The sequence below is a fragment of the Festucalex cinctus genome, chromosome 1 (assembly GCF_051991245.1).
Source record: "Festucalex cinctus isolate MCC-2025b chromosome 1, RoL_Fcin_1.0, whole genome shotgun sequence".
Lineage (NCBI taxonomy): Eukaryota > Metazoa > Chordata > Actinopteri > Syngnathiformes > Syngnathidae > Festucalex > Festucalex cinctus.
In genome coordinates, this window is record NC_135411.1 from 14,537,796 (window position 1) to 14,559,005 (window position 21,210).

General features: G+C 41.1%; 1 protein-coding gene across 1 annotated transcript in view; it reads right to left on the reverse strand.

The window, feature by feature from the left end:
- greb1l (GREB1 like retinoic acid receptor coactivator) overlaps positions 1–21,210 on the reverse strand; it is a 74,275-nt gene that overhangs the window by 51,939 nt on the left and 1,126 nt on the right. The gene's annotated exons all lie outside the window — the stretch shown is intronic.

Consider the following 21,210-nt stretch of genomic DNA (forward strand, 5'->3'; position numbering starts at 1 on the left):
ACCATCCACACGCACAAGCACACCTAAGGACAATTCTGAGCGCCCAATTAACCTGCCATGCATGTCTTTGGAATGTGGGAGTTCGTCCGGAGTACCCGGAGAAGACCCACGCAGCACGGGGAGAACATGCGAACTCCACCCAGGAAGGCCGGAGCCTGGACTCGAACCCGAGTCCTCAGTACTGGGAGGCGGACGTGCTAACCACTCACCCGCCGTGCCGCCCCTGCCCAAAATATATATTTTTACATTTATTTTTAGTTTTAAATTTACAATTATTTTTTTATTGAATTCAGCAAAATACATACATCATTTTTTATTAATTGTATACACCGTATTTAATGCAAATAATTTCCGAATATTGAACCCTGATATTGTATGAGAATGCGCACGAGAGCACGCGTGCATGGCAGTGATGCTGCTTTACAATGGCCGTTCATGACTGTGCAATAAAAAAAAAAAAAATCAAGAAGGCCTGCCAGTGAACCCAATCTGCATTTTACAACACTGACGGGTTGAACGCCAGTTCAGGCCAGGCCAGGACAACAGACACACACGCATACACACAGGACCCTAATGCCTTTATGGACGTATTCAGGGCTGCCATATTGAATTGAGTTCTATTTCATACAGTAAACCTGTCAGTGGTCGTGGTCAAACGTCGGTCAATGGTAAAGGGCGAGATGGGTTGAGCAGAATGTCATTTTGGTGTGTGGGGTGGAGGTTGAACAAAAGCATTTCTTTTTCTTTTTTTTTTTTTGAACGCGTTTTTCGGAGACATTTTACTCCGACAGCAAACCTTTGTTGACGCTTGACCAGGCCTTGTCCCCCGCAGGGCCGTAAAGTGTCGCTGGTATTTGTTAGAGGGTGTAAAAGGAGAGCCGTGCATCACATTGAGCGTGCCAGGCCTATCAAAACATTGCCTCTTATCAGATGACTGAAGAGCTCACGCAGGGGTCAGGTTCCAGTTTGCACTCCTGATGCCATTACAAGATGAACTCGCGTGAGGGAAACGCACAGAAAAACGCAATCCGTTCATTCATCGGTCAGCTTAATCTGAACTATTCCTTCATCAATGTTGTATCAAATGCGAAAATGACATCATGGGGCAGCACACTGGCCTAGTGGTTGGCGTGTCTGTGTCACAGTCTAGAGGTTCTGGGTTTGAATCTAGACACGGGTCCTTCCTCTGTGGAGTTTGCATGCTCAAACTGTGGTTGCGTGGGGTTTCGACATCTAGTCAAGAGATAGAACAATATGCATGTTCGCTTCATTCAAGGCTCTGAACAGTCCTTCGATGTGATTATGTGAGTGTGAATGCTTGTTTGGCTGTGCACTGAGGTTGGCTGGTAGCCAATCAGTCATGAAGAATGGTGTCGATAGGCCTAATGACCAATCATTTTTCAAAGTTAATTTTTATTTCGAAAAGTAGAATTAGAAGTAGTGCAATTGAGCAAAGTGGAATATTTTTATTTCTTTATTTTACTGAGTTTGGCGCACAAAAAAATATTTTTATTGTTTTAATTGAGTGTATATTGTTTGATTTTTGTTAAATATTCATTAAAAAAAATTCAGACAAAATTGGGATTTCTATAAATGTATTCAGATTTCATTTAAATTTATTTTGTTTAATTTTGCAGATCAATGTGAATTTCCAAATTCTTTATTTTGCTAATTTAATTCTCCTGCAAAAGTGGAACTATATGGAAATACATTTTTTTTAAAAGATTAATTATTAAAATTTTGTAGACCAAAGTGGAATGTTTATACCATAAATCTCAAACCCAGGTCCTGGAGGACTGCTGTATTGCATGTTTTAGAGGTTTCCCTCCTCCAACACCCATGAATCAAATGATCAGGATCATTATCAGGCTTCTGATGAGGTTGCTGATGAGCTGATCCTTTGAATCAGGTGTGTTGGAGGAGGGTAATCTCTAAAACAGTGGCCCCCAATGATCCATATAAATCCATAATTTTCGTGTGTGTGTGTGTGGGGGGGGGGGGGGGGGGGGGGGTGTAACACCAACAATGGCAACAACAACGTTTTACTATTGTAGCAAGTTAGCAACCCTAGTGTGTGGCCCACGGGTTCTGTGGTTTCCCATGGTCTGGAGGGGCCGTGAACGCAACATGAGACTTTTTCGTAAGCTACGCATGGTTAGCATGTTGTGGTTTTTAGCTGTTACAAATCGGCATTAAAAAGTTGTTCCTAGCTCGCTGCTTGGCCTGATGATTTCTTAAATATTATAATATGGTCACTATGGTAACACTTATCATGAATGATACCATAGGAGTGGTATTTTCATTCGTACAATAAAGATGAAGCCATATTTATTTTAGGGGTGTGCTCAAAAAAATCGATACGGCAATATATCGTTGCGGGCCTCATTACAACACACGTATCAATACGCAGGTGTCAGAATCGATATTGCTCGTTAACTTTAAATAGGTAAGAAAAATTAAAGCAGAGGAAGAATATCAACATTTATTTACTTATAAACTTAACATTGCACATGTGTCTTAATGCACCAATTTTCGTATATTTTGGGAAACCAGAAGAGCTACTAACAAAAACATTTTTGTCATCCAGCTTAATAAACATAACCTTTAGGTATACATATGACTGTTATTATAAAATTCAAGTAAATGAATGTGAAATATCGGGATACGTATCACCTTGAAGGACAAGTATTGGGATACATATGTATCGCGATACGTATCGAATCGTGACCTCTGTATCATGATACGTATCGTATCGTATCGTGAGATTGGCGGCAATACCCAGCCCTAATTTTAATGTACTAAGGCATTCACTTTTTAATGTAAACAGCTGTTTTACTCATTTTCCTAGCTTGGGGATTTAATATTAGCATTAGTGACCGAGATAATTAGCATGCGACAAGAATCCGTCATAGACTGTTAAAACAGAGAAAATCCTGTCACTTTTCACAATAAAATGTTTTAAGCCTCGGCTTAACTGCAACTACTTTTACACTTTTTTTTTTTTCTTTCTTTCAACTGTGTAGCCTGCCATAGCCAGGACCATAGTAGCCTGCGGCCCGGTGGTTGGTTGGGGGTTTCTTCTCAGTGAAGTGACTTCAATTCAAATGTATTGTTTGGCTTATTAAGCCTCTCTTCACAGGGTCCATCTGTCTGCAGGATGAAGAGGTCTATCGGCCCTTCATTCAGGTTTACTGTCACTTTGCCCTATCAGCCAGGTTTTGTCTGAATGTGGGAGGTGTGTGTGTGTGTGGGAGGGGGGGGGGGGACCAAGCCCACCAACAAAAGCCTCAGATCCACACTCCCTTTGTCCCATTAAGACAAAAAGATTCCTGCTGATGCCTGATGGGAATTAAGCACGTCACCGGGGGCAACCTGGTGCTTATTAATCAGGCCGGCGTGTTTCGGGTAGGGTTGAATTGGGGATGGGGGGGTCAATGGAAGGGACATAACGGGGGCGGGTCGCCGCCGACGCAGCACTGCCGCACTCCCGGGGTCAGGAAGACGGAGATGATGGATCCGGCTGACCGCTCCGCTGAAGGAAGTCGGCAGGGAAGGGGGAGGAGGGCCCGCGCGTCGAGACGCTGAGAGGCCTCTTTGTCCGCGCGTCACTCACAACCGATTCAAGGTGGCCGAGAGAGAAACAAGAAAGGAGAGGCGCCATTGTGGAAGGGAAGACGCCTGAGACACACAACAGACTTCTTTCTTCCCACCGTCACAGACACATTAAGTTTGGGCTGCAACGAATGGAACTACTCCAGATTAAATATATTGGGACACCTATACATGATGTGACGAGTTTGGTGGGTTTCTTTAAAATCAAAATGCACTTGAGGGGATAAAAGCTACATTGGTCTGTAAATTATAATGACAAATTCGAAATACACTTCTACTTTGATCTGCAAAAATGAAAATAAATATCCATCCATCACACCCTGAACTGGTTGCCAACCAATTATAGGAAAATGACTATAAAATGTGGAATTACATTTTTTTAATCCCACATTGTGTCTCTGTGTGCCCTGCGATTGGCTGGCAACCAGTTCAGGGTGTACCCCGCCTACTGCCCAGAGCCAGCTGAGATAGGCTCCAGCACCCCCCGCGACCCTTGTGAGGAATAAGCGGTCAAGAAAATGGAAGGATGGATGGATGTATTAATCCCACATTGTTCTGCAGAAAACTAAAATTTGTGAATACATTGCGGTAAATCCAGTATTAAAAATGTCAATAAAAAAATTACAAATGAAATAATAGGAAATAATAATAATAAAAAAAAATCTATGTCAGCGAAACTCATTCACTGCCAGTCATTATAGAAAATTTTTACATTTCCAATACTCACGTGATATTACATTCAATAATTATATATAAACCGAATCTACCAAATAACAGAATAGACTCCCTACTTTTTGTCCCGTCCCGTTCTTTTATAATTGACAGCAGAAAAATGTAGGTTTGCCAAAATACAGCCATTTCTCCCATGGACTCTGAAACTGTGTTTATTTCCTATAAAATGGGGCAATGATGTCATCTACCGGTGGTTGGGCATCAGTAAAGTTGTTTCCAAGTTTGATATTTACAGTGGAGCATGCTCAGATTCGCCCCCATTTAGCACCGCTCTAAAAAATACAATTGACAAGTATACTTGTCAAAGGCAGTGAATGAGTTAAAATTGCCAAATAAAATCTAAATACACTATAAAAATTACACTTCCCTATCTCTCTCTCTCTCTCTCTTTCTCAAAGCTTTAGCGAATAGGCCCCATAGTTTTGAAATTGGAGGACAACATGGAGTTTGATGGGGTAACCCCGGGTTTTCACCGGATGCGGTTGCGGTGCGGTCCGGCGACGCAAGCAATTAGATTCCATTCATTCGAATGGTGCAGTTTACACCGCTTGCGGGTGCGTTGCGTGTCGACTGCGGAAGGCCTGCGGCGTGCCGCAAGCCTTCCGCAAGGATAGACCTATTTTCTATTTTTGCCGGACGCCGCAGCGGTAGGCCTCCGGCAAATGGCAAGCTAGCACAAAACACATCGAGCGGGACAGGAAGACCGAGGCAGTTTCAAAATAAATTTCCGGTTACCTTTCAGAATAAAACACTCGCCAGCTCCTATTTCGCAAGTTTTTCATCAAAACGTGACGTGGGCGTCGCCGGGCCATGTGCTCATTCACGGTTTAGACACCAGCGAACATGGACGAGGAGAGGTTTATATTGGAGGTGGAAAACCACAAAATAATATATGACACGGCACATCCTTTTTATAAGGACTGTAATGTATTGTGAGTTTGATGTTCGCGATTGCTTGTTGTGCCCGTCTCGCTTGCCGTACTGAGCGGCAGCCGGACGCGGAAGACAGAAATAAAGAGTGGACCCGCACTGACCCGACTCTCGTTATTAATATACTTTACAAGGACAACCAAAAAAAGGATGCTGCATGGAATCTCATAGCAGAAGAAGAAGAAAAGGTTAAATCAAAAGAAGTCCACCTCTCTTTCTGCTTCTCTGTTGAGCACAGACTTTCTGTATGTTTGTCGTTGTGAAATGCCACATGATCGCGCGCGCGCGGTCCCGCGAGACACGTTGGGAAGTGGGCGGCGACGGAGCTGCCGGACCGCAGCTGTGCGGAGCCGGTGTGGATTGACAAAAAAATTGACCCGTCCGGAGCACGCAGTCAAGACGCACCGCACCGCAACCGCACCGCAACCGCATCCGGTGAAAACCCGGGGTAAGGGTTCTTCTTTCACATCAGGGGCCACCAATGTGGTGCCTGGCGACGCCAAGAACCACATGAGTAGAACACGTAATCAAGTTGTTCATTTAGATTTGATTGGATAGATTGGTCCATCTTCTGATCAGATCAGTGATCGATATATATATATATATTTTTATTAACTCACTCATCAGTGATCGGCTCCAATACCCTGATTGTGTAAAGCGGCAGCCTAAAACAATATATAAAGTACTCTAAAAATTCCACTTCCAAAATTAGCAGATGTTTGACATTCGGTTTAGGCCCCATCAGTCAGGGGCCACCACAGCAAGTAACTGGCTTGATATGTTTGGCCCTTCCTGATGACAGTGGTTGGGATGCGAATAGTGTAAAACGGTCTTGCTGTGCGAACCAACTGGATGCTAACGCTAAATTTAAATGCTAAATTTAAATACACTGTAGAAATTCCACTTTTGACCATATTACATTACGTCAACTAAAAAAATATATCAACTCTTATATTGTACACTTATAAAAGAAAAATAAATACAATTTGTTGACAAACCCTTTTTATTGAACAGCAGTAATTTTCTTTGGCTGAACTGTTCACCCCCACCCCCACCCAGCTTGTGCGTGGGTTTGAAGCGAATTGACCCGATCCATCAAGTCAATACACCGATCCGCACGAAGATCAATACGGAATTATTTTCCATGTTTTGCTTTGGGTGTGCTTGACCCTGCAAGCGCTCACCCAGGGAGGAGAATGAAAGGAAGAGAGAGAGAGACAGGGAGAGAGCCAGAAAGAGATAATGACCTCCCCACGGCTCAGTGGAACGTTGAGTCCTCGCAGCGCGGGCTTGGGTCTTGGTCACCGTAGCCTTGGACGATCTGTGAGTGCTGACGGGGGAGTAAAAAAATAAAAAATAAAGTGCGCAGGCGGACGAGCCTCTCCCACGCAAACGCTGGCAGCATCAACACGCGCTGACCTTGTGTTCCATTATGAGGGAAAGTAAATCTCCAGTTTGGGGACGCTATATTTTAGGATGTATGACCGTGTGCTTGTGTGCGAGTAGAGTGGGCTGTGGTGACAATGCTGCTGGAGTGAGAGTGTGTCCGGCTATTGTTAGCGTGACACAGCCAGGCGGAATGATTTTCATAACTTTTATCAAGATTTGATGAAGATTCAACCTTGTTGAACAGAGTTGTTGTGGGGGGCCGAAAAGATTGGGGAGCTCCATACCGGGCTGAAAAATTATCACTGACGTCATCGATTAATCGACTTCGACTGACTTTCATTACATTATACAGTGGTCCCTCTCTACTTCACGGTTCACTTATTGCGGATCGCAGATTTGTATGTCCATAACTAATACGTCAGTCGCTATATACACTGTAGCACCATTGCAAACGAAAGTGCAACGAATAATATATAACAACATTTCGACGAAAATAAGCTTTATAATACACACACACAAAATTTACGGCATTCTTGCTTGATAATTCAATGTCGATAGCAGTATTTTCACACTCCTCCGTGTATGGAGGACCAAAACTGCCAAATTTCAAAATAAATAAATGACTAAATAAATACATAAATGACTAAAAGAGAAAATAAAAATGAATATAAAAAAATATATATTCGAAAATTATATAAACAAAATAAATATAAATGGAAATAAATCCGTATTTATTTTAACTTTTTGTCATTTATATATTTAGTCATTTATTCATCTAATTATTTTAAGGATGGGCGCGTACCGATACCAGGTATCGGTATCGGGCCGATACCAGCCTTTTTTCAAGTACTCGAGTTCTCGTGACGCAGACGAGTACAAGCGACCGATGATAGAGGGGGAAGACGTGAAGTGAGTCCTCCTTGCCTGTAACTGGCGCTAGCTTGCAGCAGTTTTTCACCAAAACTTCACCGGTTTGGAAATACTTCAAAATTGTGAATCTTAAACTTAAAGAGGATTTTTGTGTTTTATTTTGAGCGTTAAGACTATTGAAGAGTCACTGTGTTGTTGTTGTTGTTTTTTTGTCAAAATTAAAGGAAATATATTTGTTTAAAAACATATTATTATTATTTTTTTTTTATTTGTCAAAATGTACTACTGGTATCGGCAGTTGGTATCGGTATCGGTGAGTACTGAGGGTCTGAGTATAGTCTCGGTCTGAAAAAAGTAGTATCGAACAGCCCTAATTTATTTAGTCATTTATTTATCTATTTATTTAGTCATTTAATTATTTATTTAGTAATTTATTTATTTTGAATTTTGGCAGTTTTGGGCCATACTGCCAAGTCAAAATGTTATTCAAATGAGGGGGCGGTCCTAAGCGTGTCTTGGGTGGGACTCCACCGTTGTAAATTGCCTGTCATTGGTCGAGTGAGCAGCTCGGCAAACAAGGAAGTCTTGCCGGCTTGCAATGGAGAAGCTCCAGCAATGGACGACTATATTGTCCATTGTCTGCTCTCACTTGTTGTCTAACAACTCAAGTCGCAAGTTGAGGTGACAACATAGGTGGACAACATAGTGAAAGGTGAAAGGTAACAGTACATTCTACTTTTATTAAAGTGCAGTTTTGTACCAGAATTTAGCCTCGCTGTAACAACGTTGCACGTTTTATCACACAGTGTGTGCTAAATACTGGAAGCATCCCCGTTAACGTCCACGTTAGCACTTAGCTACGCTAACCATCCAAATAACTTACAACGGCTGAGATGACTGTCCCTCGCCGTCAGATCGATTCGACAAAAGGTGCTTCTGTCTCAAATGCTCATGCATTGCCGATGTGCTGCCGTGAAAGGCAAGGTGTGTCTTTTATATATTTTACATTGAACATTATTCGCTTTAGCGTCTTTGCAGAAATGTTCCCAAACTTTCGAAGTCCGATGTCGGTTAGCCATGATAGCATACTGTGTACAGCTGGTGCTAAGAGTATTTTGGTTCTGGTGACATCACGTCTGACCCGGATTAGTGCTACTGCGCATGTGTGTCCAAGTAAGAGCAGGCGGCAGGCAGTTAGGACGAGCGGCAGGCAGTCAAACAAGCGGTTGAGGAAGTTTTGGAAGAAAAAAACAAATATAAGGCTGATGTATATTAGGGGTGTGAATTGCCTAGTACCTGACGATTCGATCCGTATCACGATTCATAGGTCACGATTCGATTCGGTACCGATTAATCAAATATGAATTTACAAGTCGATTGTTGCGATTTTTTTTACTCATATTTCGAAAATACCATTCAGTAAACTTGTACATGTACACTGTAAGATTTGTATGAAAATGTATTATTTATTGATCTGACACGTCAGTCTTATAGCTGTAAGCTAATGTATTTAACAAACAGGTTGTAACATTTTTCACATTTGAACAGCGTTGAAATAAAATATTAAGGCTTAATGTTCCATTAATATAACATTCTTCCATGCTTAAGGTGTGAAATTTAGACGTTTTGTTGAATATTTTTCCATCAAAAATGGATGTTAAAAAATCGATTCAGCTGCCTATTGAATCGATTCGAGAATTGCGTGCTGTAGTATCGCGATATATTGCTGAATCGATTTTTTTTAACACCCCTAATATATATTATGTAAAACTGACTAGTCGACTATTTAAATTAGCCGTCGACGCTTTTGGTCGTCGACGTAGTCACGACTAGTTGACGAATCTTGGCAGCCCTACAGTGCCACCCATTTGTCTAGTTAGTATACATGATTCTAGTTTGGTAGCACAAGGACACAGATCTCCAGGAAGAATCCACGTTTGAAGAAAACAACTGACCAGTCTGATGTTGCCACATTCTGCTCACAATCAAAGACGGCCCACCACAGCCCGGTCCAAAGTGGCCCGTGGACTGGTACCACTGCATTAGAGCATTAGAGCATTAGCCACTAAATGAACACAAAAACATGTCACACTCTAACAAATGAAAATTTGTTCAACATGGTAAATGGAGTGCACTTATATAGTGCTTTTTTAGTTGGTGGCGGCCAACGTCATAACAAAAGATGTTTTGTTTTGTTTTCGTTTGATTTTAAATCAATCTACGGTGCTACTAGCCTCCTCCTTGCTAGCGCTAAGCTAATTCCGGTCTGGCATCCAAGTTTAACAAATTCCCTTGTGTTTGTTGCTAGTTGTCAGCCGGCTAACAGAGAGGCGTTAGCCGACCATATATTCTCATATCTACTTCTGGGCCTCCATTCAAATGAACCACACACATAGCTAATACAACTTTCCCACTACTAAGCTTGGCTGGGAGAAACAGCCGCTTCAAAACTGACAAAAAAACAAGAGTTACAGTCATCTCAAATTCAATGTGTTTTATACCCCTTCCTATTATTGCAGTTTTTACTACTCACTTTGCTCTTTAGACAGCAAGTGCAAATCCATCTACCAGAGAGGAACGTGGCGATTCAAAGACTGTTTATCTTAGAGTGGGGAAAATATAACAGTAGCAGCCAAAACAATGAGCATCCACCTGACAGACTTTCCGACACAGCCGGTGGCACGGCACACAGTGTACTCGGTGCCTGGCCGCCGCTCCTGGGGTTGGCATCTGTGCAAGGAGCGAGGAGGGAGGAGGGGGCGGGGGAAGGAGCAGATAAACGGCGGATGGAACAGCCGGTGAGAACACACTGTTCTATAACAGAACATTGAAAGAGGCCGATCCACTGCTGGATGCTTTCCAGGTCTCAATGGCAAGAGTGAGGATAACGTTACTAAGTGCTCTTCATGAGCTCACATCAGAAGCCCGGAGAAATGCGACGGCATCTGCCGCAATCCTCAGCAGTCATTTCATAAGCCCGTGGTCCCCAACATAGTTTACGTTTCACGTAAACTAATCTTTTCACAGTCCGATGTTGAAACAAATAAGAAGAGATGATGAAAATATAACCATTAACTTGGTGGTGTTGAGAATTTTTACAATTCATTCTTAGGTTCAGATATGATTGTGCACTTTGAGATTTATTGTAAATGCAAAGTGCGTTATAAATTAAAATCTATTTCTCATCATTATTATTATCATTATTATTATTATTATTATTATTATTAAACTGGAAAATGGGCCACAGGGCTGAAGTTTAATTTTATCACCAATTGGTTGTGTTTCTATGGCCCGAAAACTTCAGAATTAAGCATTAGTAAAGATATATCACACGAAACATTATATACATACACTATAATGGGAAAAAAAAAGAAATATCTTTAGATATCTTTTTTCTTCTTATGTGCAATTCATTTTAAGTGAATCCTTATTTAAGCTCCTGAATGCAGAAAATTGGAATTTCGACTCACTACTGCCACCTGTGGCCGAAAAATGAAACTGCATTTTCCCTTGTTCACTTACATATGCGCACATGACGTCACATCCGCAGACAGAAGGCGGGAAATTCAAACCCGAATTCAGTCCGAAAACTATTGGCCAGAGGCTTGCAAGAATTCCCATGATGAATAGCTAAGGTGTTAATCTGCTAAGGAAAAAAACGTTTCAGGCATAAATGGTCAAATAAAAAGGCTATTGTAAAGATATTTTTGGGCAAATTGTTACAAATGCACCTTTAATTAGTATATATTTGTATGTTCCTATATTTAAGTTGGTCAAAATGTTGAACCTGATTTCCCAAAACAAAACTCTCAGACTCTGATGATCAACAAATCTTTTTGGTTTTCGTCTCCCTGTGAGACCTGGTACCAAATGGCCCGCGGCACGGCACGTGATTGGGGACCGCTTGCTTCCATATAAGCCGTTTGCTTGATGAACCCACCAGGCCCCCTCCGTGTGTGAGGCCTGCTTCGCCTGGTTATGCCATCACACGCTCGACCCATTGACTTTTGTTGTGGAAATGCTCTCTGATGAACGAGGCAGGGGGTCATTGTGGTAAAAGCTGAGCTCATTTTTTTTCACTCAGGGAGTTATGTCACCTTTGATGTCCCCTCCTTTGGGGAGTGCACTGAACAGCTGGATGATGTACACTCCAACCTCTTATAAGATTTTCCCCATAGGAAATTGTGGAAATTGAATTCATTGGACCCCTATCATCAAAAAAGGTAAATTAATTGTCCAGACAATGTTTTGAGTGAACATTGTAGCATTGCTAACCAACATGTGAGTGTGACCTTTTAATATTAAAACATAAAAACAAGAAGACACTTTTAGTGCCAAGTGTAAGTCTGGCACAAAGTACAGTCTAAATCTGTGCAGGGGCAGGCTAGACTGGGTGTTTGGTATTTTCACAGACACATGCAGCTTCCATTTTCTGAACTGCTTACTCCTCACAAGGGTAGTGGGGGGTGCTGGAGCCTATCCCAGCTGGCTTTGGGCAGTAGGCGGGGTACACCCTGAACTAGTTGCCAGCCAATTGCAGATATATATTTCATCTGTTACTGTATACAGATTTTATGTTGTATCCGTTTATCTAGCTATCTGTATCTATAGTAGCCCGCAGCAGTTTTGTGATCTGTTTTGGGCTTTTTGATGGTTCTGACCAAGCCATTTCAAAATAAGATACTGCCTACAGGTTAATTTATCTAGATACAGTAGTGCCTCAATCTGTATCAATCATATTGTATCACTCTATCAGTATTGTACCATATCATATCCTAACAATATGTCTTGTAAAAATTCAGTGTTTGTTTGGCTTTCTACACTGAATAAAATGTGGTTGGATTTACGCAGTTTAACTAATATTTTAAAAATGGTCGCACACAATAAAATCATCTTGATCTAGAAATATCTTTAAGTAGATGTATAGTTTACTTGAAAAAGTACCGGCGAGAGCTGGACCATTTTATTTTGTGCAACCACTTGATGAAATAAAACTGAATACCATTTATTTCAGTCCTATCTATCTATCTATCTATCTATCTATCATATCTTGCTAGCAACTAGCCTTCAGATCTCTCTCTCTCTCTCTCTCTCTCTCTCTCTCTCTCTCTCTCTCTCTCTATCCATCTACCCAGCAGCTAGCCTTCAGGTCTGTCTATCTATCTATCTATCTATCTATCTATCCATCTATCTATCTATCATATCTTGCTAGCAACTCGCCTTCAGATCTCTCTCTCTCTCTCTCTCTCTCTCTCTCTCTCTCTCTCTCTCTATCCATCTACCCAGCAGCTAGCCTTCAGATCTATCTATCTATCTATCTATCTATCTATCTATCTATCGTTAGCTAGCAAGCTAATATCATTACCTATATATCCATCCATCCATCCATCCATCCAAGTACCAGTATGTCATGCGGGTTCAATGCAAAAAATACCGAGTTACAGATATGGACAGACGGCATTTCAATATGAACTGGATTCACTTTGATTGTAATTACAAGTTTACATATTTATGTGACTCCATGTCATCTCATCACTATTCAACGAAATATTGAGCTGGGTCCTGCTTAAATTACCACTGAAGATATACAAAGATGGAGAACACTGTCCTCCCCCTGCCCCACCCTCACGTTAACATCATAAAAGTGTCTGCGTTTCCAAAATGACAAACTGCTGCTCCAAATGGATGTATTGGCTAATAATTGTGGCGCTAAACAATGGGTGGCTGATGGAATCAAATACAGCCACTTCCTGGTGAAACGAAGATATAACAGCTGATGGTGGTGGTGGGCTTTGAAGGAGGATAGCCCCCCCGCCCCTGAGGGATCAATGCACATAAATGGAAAGGGTCACAGACCTTTGACATCTCCTTTCAGCCGGGGGAGGGTCTTGGCCCTTTGTGGGGCTGCCTTAAATGATCCGATTGTCGACTGTGTCATGCGTCCTCATACAGTACAACACGTCTTGGCTCACAAAGCGTCAGCTAAACTGGACGCTCGCCCGGATCCAGCTGCCCGACTTCATCACTCCCACACGTGCTTTAACCTCCAGTCCATTGTGGTCACTCGTCATCCTCCCCTTCCAACCTTATCAGCGCCTCACTTTCACGCTTCAACGGACGACCTTGGACTCTCGGTGCGGCATCTCGGCCAATATTACAGGGAACGAAAAAGTTGCCGGAACCGTTGTGAGCATCCCGTTGAATTCTTGGCTCCGCTTTGAGGGGAAACGTTAACGCCGACCGCGTCTACCAACAAAGTCTGTCCGACGTATTACTGCAGCGTCGGGACGTGAGGAACACAGTGTTCTTTGCATTCTTGACCTCTGGTTAAAAGTTTACAAGCGTGTTGATCCAGGTGGAAAACGTCTCACACATCAGCAGTGACATGCTCTACTAAACCATAAAGCAAATGTCAGCGCTTGACAAATATTGGACAACGTAGCAAGGCTGATAGAATTGCTTTTTAAGTTGCTGTCAATATCCACCATATGTGGTTGATTGCCCAAAACACAACATATTGTATTCCTATTAATTACTAACTTATAGTAAATTACCCGTAATGTATGTACTTTTTCTAATCAAAGGCTAATGTACTGTATTTATTAGGCCTGGGTCTAAAATATCGATATATCGATATCGAATCGATATTCCTTTTCATAGCCCAATATCGATTCATAAAACCATGAATCGATACTTTTAATACAGTTTACCCCCCACCGCCCCCCGTAAATTAATAATCAATAGATTAATCGATTCTAAAAATGTTCGATATTGACAACACTAAACAAAACTAAGAAAAATGCCCAAAGCTCAAGCAGACTGATGAATGCGGACTTGAAAGACCACCTGTTTTGTTCATTCTGTCAAAAAAACAAAAAAAAAACATGTAAAACAATAGCGCTAATCCCTCCGGCTGGCCCTCGCACCATCTGCAGTGAGGGTCAGCGCAGCACTAAGTGCCTCTGAAAGGATCAAGGCGAGCATCTGCCCGCCTCCCTCGTGCTTGTTTTGCCATCTAATGATCAGCGAGGGTGTTTGGAGTAATAGATTTGCCCCTTATGGATCAATATGCAAAAATGTCTCTCGCAAAGAAACCGAATCCCCCAGCGATCCAGTCGCCCGAATCCCTTGCTGCTGACACGAGAGGTAATCCATCCGTATACCTTGGCTTTTGTTATGATACCAAATACACATCGCAGTGATCCCTTGCATGCTGCCGTGTCACAATAAATTGTGTACTGTTTGTGGGACGCCAATGTGTTCTTCTTAATGCGAGCCAGAGAATAATAAAGGGAAAATAAACAAAACCGTTCCCCTGGAGACAATTACCGAGGGCACGAACGGATGTCACAGTCAGTTGGAGCTTTTCCTGGGAGAATTGGAGTCTTGCTAAAAAAGAGAAAAATAACGAGGGAGCTCATTATCGGAACGAAAAAAAAAAAAAAAGCATCTCCGCCATGCTGAACAAGTAAAGACAAGCGTAGGCAACCCTTTGATACTTACAGCTGGAAATAACAATTGAAAAGAAGGTCATAAAGGGGTGGTATTAACTTCTACCCCTACATTCTCAGGGGGAGATTTTCTATCCTTTTTCTTCCTCAGTGTTGTGGTGTCGTATCCAGGCTTTTAAACTGTTTCCAGAGCATGAAAAGTGTAAATCACTGTTCAACAGTATATCACAAATGGATGAATTTAAGTTTCTTCTATGTCTGTTGGTCATGATGAAGGACGCACCCCTTGTTTTTGCTCTAAGTACAGGTAGTCCTCTAGCTACGAACGTCGAGCCGTACGAACATTCGCAGATACGTACAAACGCTGACTGATGTCCATAAATGCCATAAAATGCCGCATTGCGCTCGCAAGTTCACATTTTTAAGTGTGCGCCATATTATATATTACGACATTGTTCCGTATTTTCCCTGAATGACGCAACCCCGCTGAGCGGCACCTAGCATACGAGCTAGCATCTCATCTCACTGTTCCTCTTTTGTCCCGTTGTTGCCTCTGTCTTTCTCACTCTCCCTTGCGCGGACAGCCACTGCTCGACACACTTGCCCTGTAATTTGCACGTTTCCATGCAAGTAAATCGCATTTAGCATGACTGATAAAGTAAAGGCTAACGCTATGTGCCGCGTGTCTCGCATGTGTTTGATTGCTGCGGTGACTCGACAAAGTTTTAAGATTGCTTGTCAATCGGGTGACCTGTGGTTGTGTTGGCTGCTAAATGCTATCTTGGTTGACAGTTCAACAGCTATAAACAAACTCATCCCCTCACCAGAAATGTATGCCAACTTCCTCGTGCCCTATTATAATCGTGCCCTGGCTGTGTTGAATACTTCTCGGTCCTAAAGACCGCAATGATTTAATTTATGTATTGACAGTTTGTGTATACACAGATATTGTATGTAATTTCATTTTATTGTATTTCATTTGTTTCATATTTTATTTCATGTTTTTATTTTAAAAAATGCAACTTTATTTACGAACAATTGGACTTAGAAACAGCCTCCATCCATCCATTGTGTTTTTAAGTCGAAGACTACTTGTATTCCAATTAGTGCTGTCAAAGTTAAAGTATTAACTAAATAATTAATCACAAAAAATTCTCGCATTAATCATGTATTAACGCAGATTAATCACACTCTTAATTTTGACCGTAGATGATCCTTTAGCTAACAGTGGACGGTTACGTTCAAGGTAACGCAGCTTGTGTTTGCGCAATAAACATACCTACGTCCTCATAACATTAAATGTCCAAATAATTAACACATTACAGGTGTTCTTCAAATTTAGCGGGCAAAAAATGTTGATAAAAGGCCTTTTTAATTAAGCGATTAATCGTGATTAATCAAAGTTGTAAGATATGATTAATCTGATTAAATTTTTTCAATCGTTTGACAGTTCTGATTCCAATCTGCGTTCTTGTACGACTTTGGGAAGTGTCGGATGTTTCTGTGGGTAATTATAGTTGGGTATAATTAAGGTCATCAGGGAAGACTTTAATATCTACCCCTCATTCTTCAGGGTGAGCAAAACAATAGCATCACGTGACCCAAGTCATTCTACGATGTCAGGAAGTTTCAAGGATAGGAATTTGTCTGTTTCTGCTTTCCGTGGATCGGTAAAAAGAAATCACTTTCCGACAGGTCGTGCTACCGTTATTTTCTTTGGAGTTTATCAACGGTGCCTCATGTAGCATTCATTCACGTCGGTAAGTGTCCGGAATGATATTTGAAGGTTTGAGAAAATGTTTTGAAAACATAAAGGGAGAAAAATCTGTTTAAACTCCTAAACTTTAAAGATTGAGCTTTGCAACTGGACCGAGCACATCTTTGTACGACATCAGGATACGTTCGAGCCAGGAATTTGCTCAATTAAAGTCAGGATTTGGCTCCTTCTAAGACACACAGATTGTGAGTGTTGCCAATTTTTTCATCTTTAGTAATCAATGACTGATCTACAATTCAACAGACCTCTCATTTCAGCCTCCAACTCAAGCATGTCAAGACTTGACTCAAGACTCGTGTTTTAAAAATTAATACCTAAGACGAATGGCGATGGTAGAGGGACACCTGAACCCGCCCCCCCTCTCCCCCCTTACTACTGAGCAACCCAGCTAAAAGAGATGTCTCCTTCAAGGCTAAAGAGACAAAAGCTGCCACGGTGAGCGATTTCACGGGGACCCTTACTTATCTCTGCTCAGATTAAGTCCCAATTGTTTGCCGGGAACAAAGACGGCCAAAGTGAAGCAGTGAGGAAACACCCCCTCCCTGGGCCAGATGGTCAGCGTTCAGAGCCCCTGACCCCTCCAGCCCTTGTCCTATGGCAGCATGCGCTTGGTGTAGATAGGCCACCCAACAAACACTCAATTGGCCCTCCTACAAGCGTGTGCTCGCATGATACTGCGAAGCTTCATAGAATCACTTAACCCCATGTCTAACCCTAGTGGAGGTTTTGCTCGTACGGTCATTTGTTGGCCCCTCAAGAATAATTTTCAAGTATAATCACTTCAGTCCAAGTCATTTTTTTTTTTTTTTTTTTTTTTTTTTTTGTGAAGCGTCCAAATTTGTAGGATAATGCTCACTGTTGTATTGTTTATTGGCCAACAATTATCATTTCTGGAACGTCTATTTGGAATAGGAGGAGAACAAAAGGTACCTTTTAAAGAAATACAGTGGCGTGCAGAATGTCATGTCAGCAGCTGTATGACGATGCATTTACGCTATCATGCTATTAACATGCAGTGGAATCTAGGGAATTCCACTCAATTTCCTGACCAATTAATTGGGACGATTGCCAGTTGATTCTTTTGTATTATTCATATATTATTGACCAGAACTGTGCTGCCGGAAGGGATTCATAGATTTAGCTCTATGAACAAGTTCTTCTTCCTCTAGACTAGGGCTGGGTATTGCCGCCAACCTCACGATACGATACGTATCACGATACAGGGGTCACGATACGATACGTATCGCGATACATATGGATCCCAATACTTGATCTTCAAGGCGATGTGTATCCTGATATATTACATTAATTTTCTTGCATTTAATAGTAACAGTCATATGGATACCCAAAGGATATGTTTGTTATGCTGACTGACAAAAATATTTTTGTTAGTAGCTCTTCTGGTTTACCATCTAGCGGCATGCCTGGTCTAAAATGTGTGCAGAGCACGGAGCAGCTTTCACAGACACACCGGGAACATTTATTAATAGGCATGAGCCGATATGAGCAAAAATACCAAAGTATTAAAATTACAGCTCTAAAATATGCTTATTTGAAATATTTGGGGAATTAAAAACAGCATTTTTTCATGTAGCACATTCTATTTCATTTGTAAACAAAATATACAAAAATTGGTACATTAAGACATGTGCCATGTTAAGTTTATAAGTAAATAAATGCTGATATTCTTCCTCTGCTTTCATTTATCTTAGCAAGACACAGTGTCCAATCACGGGTAAGCTATATTTGCATTAATTGAAGGCAATTAACTTCAAAGACGCTGCTGGTTTTCATTTTTTAGGTACAATGCAAGCTGCAAAGGCAAACGTTAACTGCCTGTTTAAAGTTAACAAGCAATATCGATTCTGACGCCTGCGTATCGATACGTGTATTGTAATGAGGCCCGCAACGATATATTGCCGTATCGATTTTTTGAGCACACCCCTACTCTAGACTGCAAACTTGTTAAGACTGAATCAACGGCGCCTCTGTTGGTTGCAGCAAAGGACTGCACTCCTCTATTCTGAAATGATTCAATACACAGTTAATTTCATACAGTTGATGATTTATTTATTAACAAAGAGATGATTATTATGCCCAACGCAAATCCGATAGGGATTTAATGAGCCTTAGCAACCTCTGTCTAATGGATGTCATGGCTAGTAACATGCTTTTGGCCGTACGTCAGACTTGTTAATTCATTTAAATTTTCAGGACCGAACTTTCAGTATAGCACAGAGATGTAGTACCAAGATCCCGCATGCAACATATGTATCACATCTATAACTACTACCATGCAAAGCTGTTTTAGCATGTCCAAGAACGATGACCTATATATATTAGGGGTGTGCTCAAAAAATCGATACGGCAATATATCGTTGCGGGCCTCATTACAATACACGTATCGATACGCAGGCGTCAGAATCGATATTGCTCATTATCTTTAAATAGGCAATTAACGTTTGCCTTTGCAGCTTACATTGTACCTAAAAAATAAAAACCAGCAGCCTCTTTGAAGTTAATTGACTTCAATTAATGCAAAAATAGCTCACCAGTGATTGGACACTGTGTCTTGCTAATTAAAATGAAAACAGAGGAAGAATATCAACATTTATTTACTTCTAAACTTAACGTGGCACATGTCTTAATGTACCAATATTTTCATATTTTGTTTAAAAACAAAATAAAATGTGTTACATGAAAAAAAAATTTTTATTTCCCCAAATATTAAAAAATAAGCACATTTTAGAGCTGTAATTTTAATACTTTGATATTTTTGCTCATATCGGCTCATGCATATTAATAAATTTTCCCGGTGTGTCTGTGAAAGCCGCTCCTTGCTCTGCAGCGTGTGCACATTTAGACCAGGCATGCCGCTTGGTGGTAAACCACAAGAGCTGCTAACAAAAATATTTTTGTCAGTCAGCATAACAAACATATGCTTTAGGTGCACATATGACTGTTATGCAAGTAAATTAATGTAATATATCGGGATACGTATCGCCTTGAAGATCAAGTATTGGGATACATATGTATCGTGATACGTATCGTATCGTGACCCCTGCATCGTGATACGTATTGTATCGTGAGGTCGGCGGCAATACCCACCTCTAATATATATATACTGACAATGTGCATCATCTGCAGTAATTTGCCACAATCTTGCATTGTGTGCACATCGAAGCTCCTGAGCTATTTTCACAAAGTACAGACAGGAGGAGGAGGAGGAGAAGCGGGGGAGGCCGTGAAGACTCGAGGAATGCAACCTTTAGAACACACCAGCCACGAGGGATGGCAGATTAGGCTCGGTGAAGACGGACTGGTTTGCCTGTAATTACAGTGACAGACCATCTCCCTTGCTCGCTCTTATCTGATATGACTTTATCTGGGTTGCCGAAGCCCGTTTCAACACCAAAGGCCTGCGGGGCAGCCGCAGGAACGCTCGGCGTGTAAATCAAGACATCTGAGAGCGCGGCGTCAAACTCAAGGCCTCCGGGCCACGTACAACCCCTCTAATGTCAAGTTGTATACTTGAAGGTCTGTTTGCCACTATTGCTGCTCTACTGAGCGAACAATTGTTCTTCGTGGGGGATCTGTTCCACACCCAAAAATCTGCCATACATAGAAGAGATTATATAAAGAAACCATACACATTTTGGACAAAAAAACACAGGAACAACATGTACGAACAATAGTATTTATGCATGGATATGTATGTGCCTTTAAGAGGAGGTTAGGGTTAGCACAGCAGGAAAAAGCAGAAACTAACTTGGCTTTGATTGCTTCTGTCAGAATGCTAATTTTAAAAAATGATGTCTTGACATTTTGACTAATTTTATACAAGAGGATGACTGCAGACATCAAAATAGCGTCTAATAATGCTAATCTCTGATGTCAAAAGTGTTGACTAATGAAGAAAGAAAGAAAGAAAGAAAGAAAGAAAGAAAGAAAGAAAGAAAGAAAGAAAGAAAGAAAGAAAGAAAGAAAGAAAGAAAGAAAGAAAAGTTAACTGGTTAAAGCGGTTTTGAGCCTTGTGTCCTGAGTTCGGGCGGATTACACCAGTTTTGTCCTGCTTTTACACAGGTCCTGGCGTCCATTTTTTTAAAAAAAAATTAAGTCCAGTTAGAAAGCGAAGTTGAACCATGAGAAATGTAGTGCATGAGGTAAACATAATGGTGAGTTTATTGACTTGTTTATCACTGTTGAACTGTCAACAAAGATATAATTTATTATAAGCTCAAACCAGATTTATTAGAAATTAAATTTGTTATAAATAGTTCCTGGTGATAATTTATTGTAGCCTATATTTAATTTTCAGCTAAATTGTAGTGTGTCGGTTTTTACTTTAAAAATCTGGTTACCAGACATGGGCACATAGACATAAGCAATAAACATTCCCACCTCCAGACAATTTTCAAATATATAATTGTATATATCACTGGGGAATTG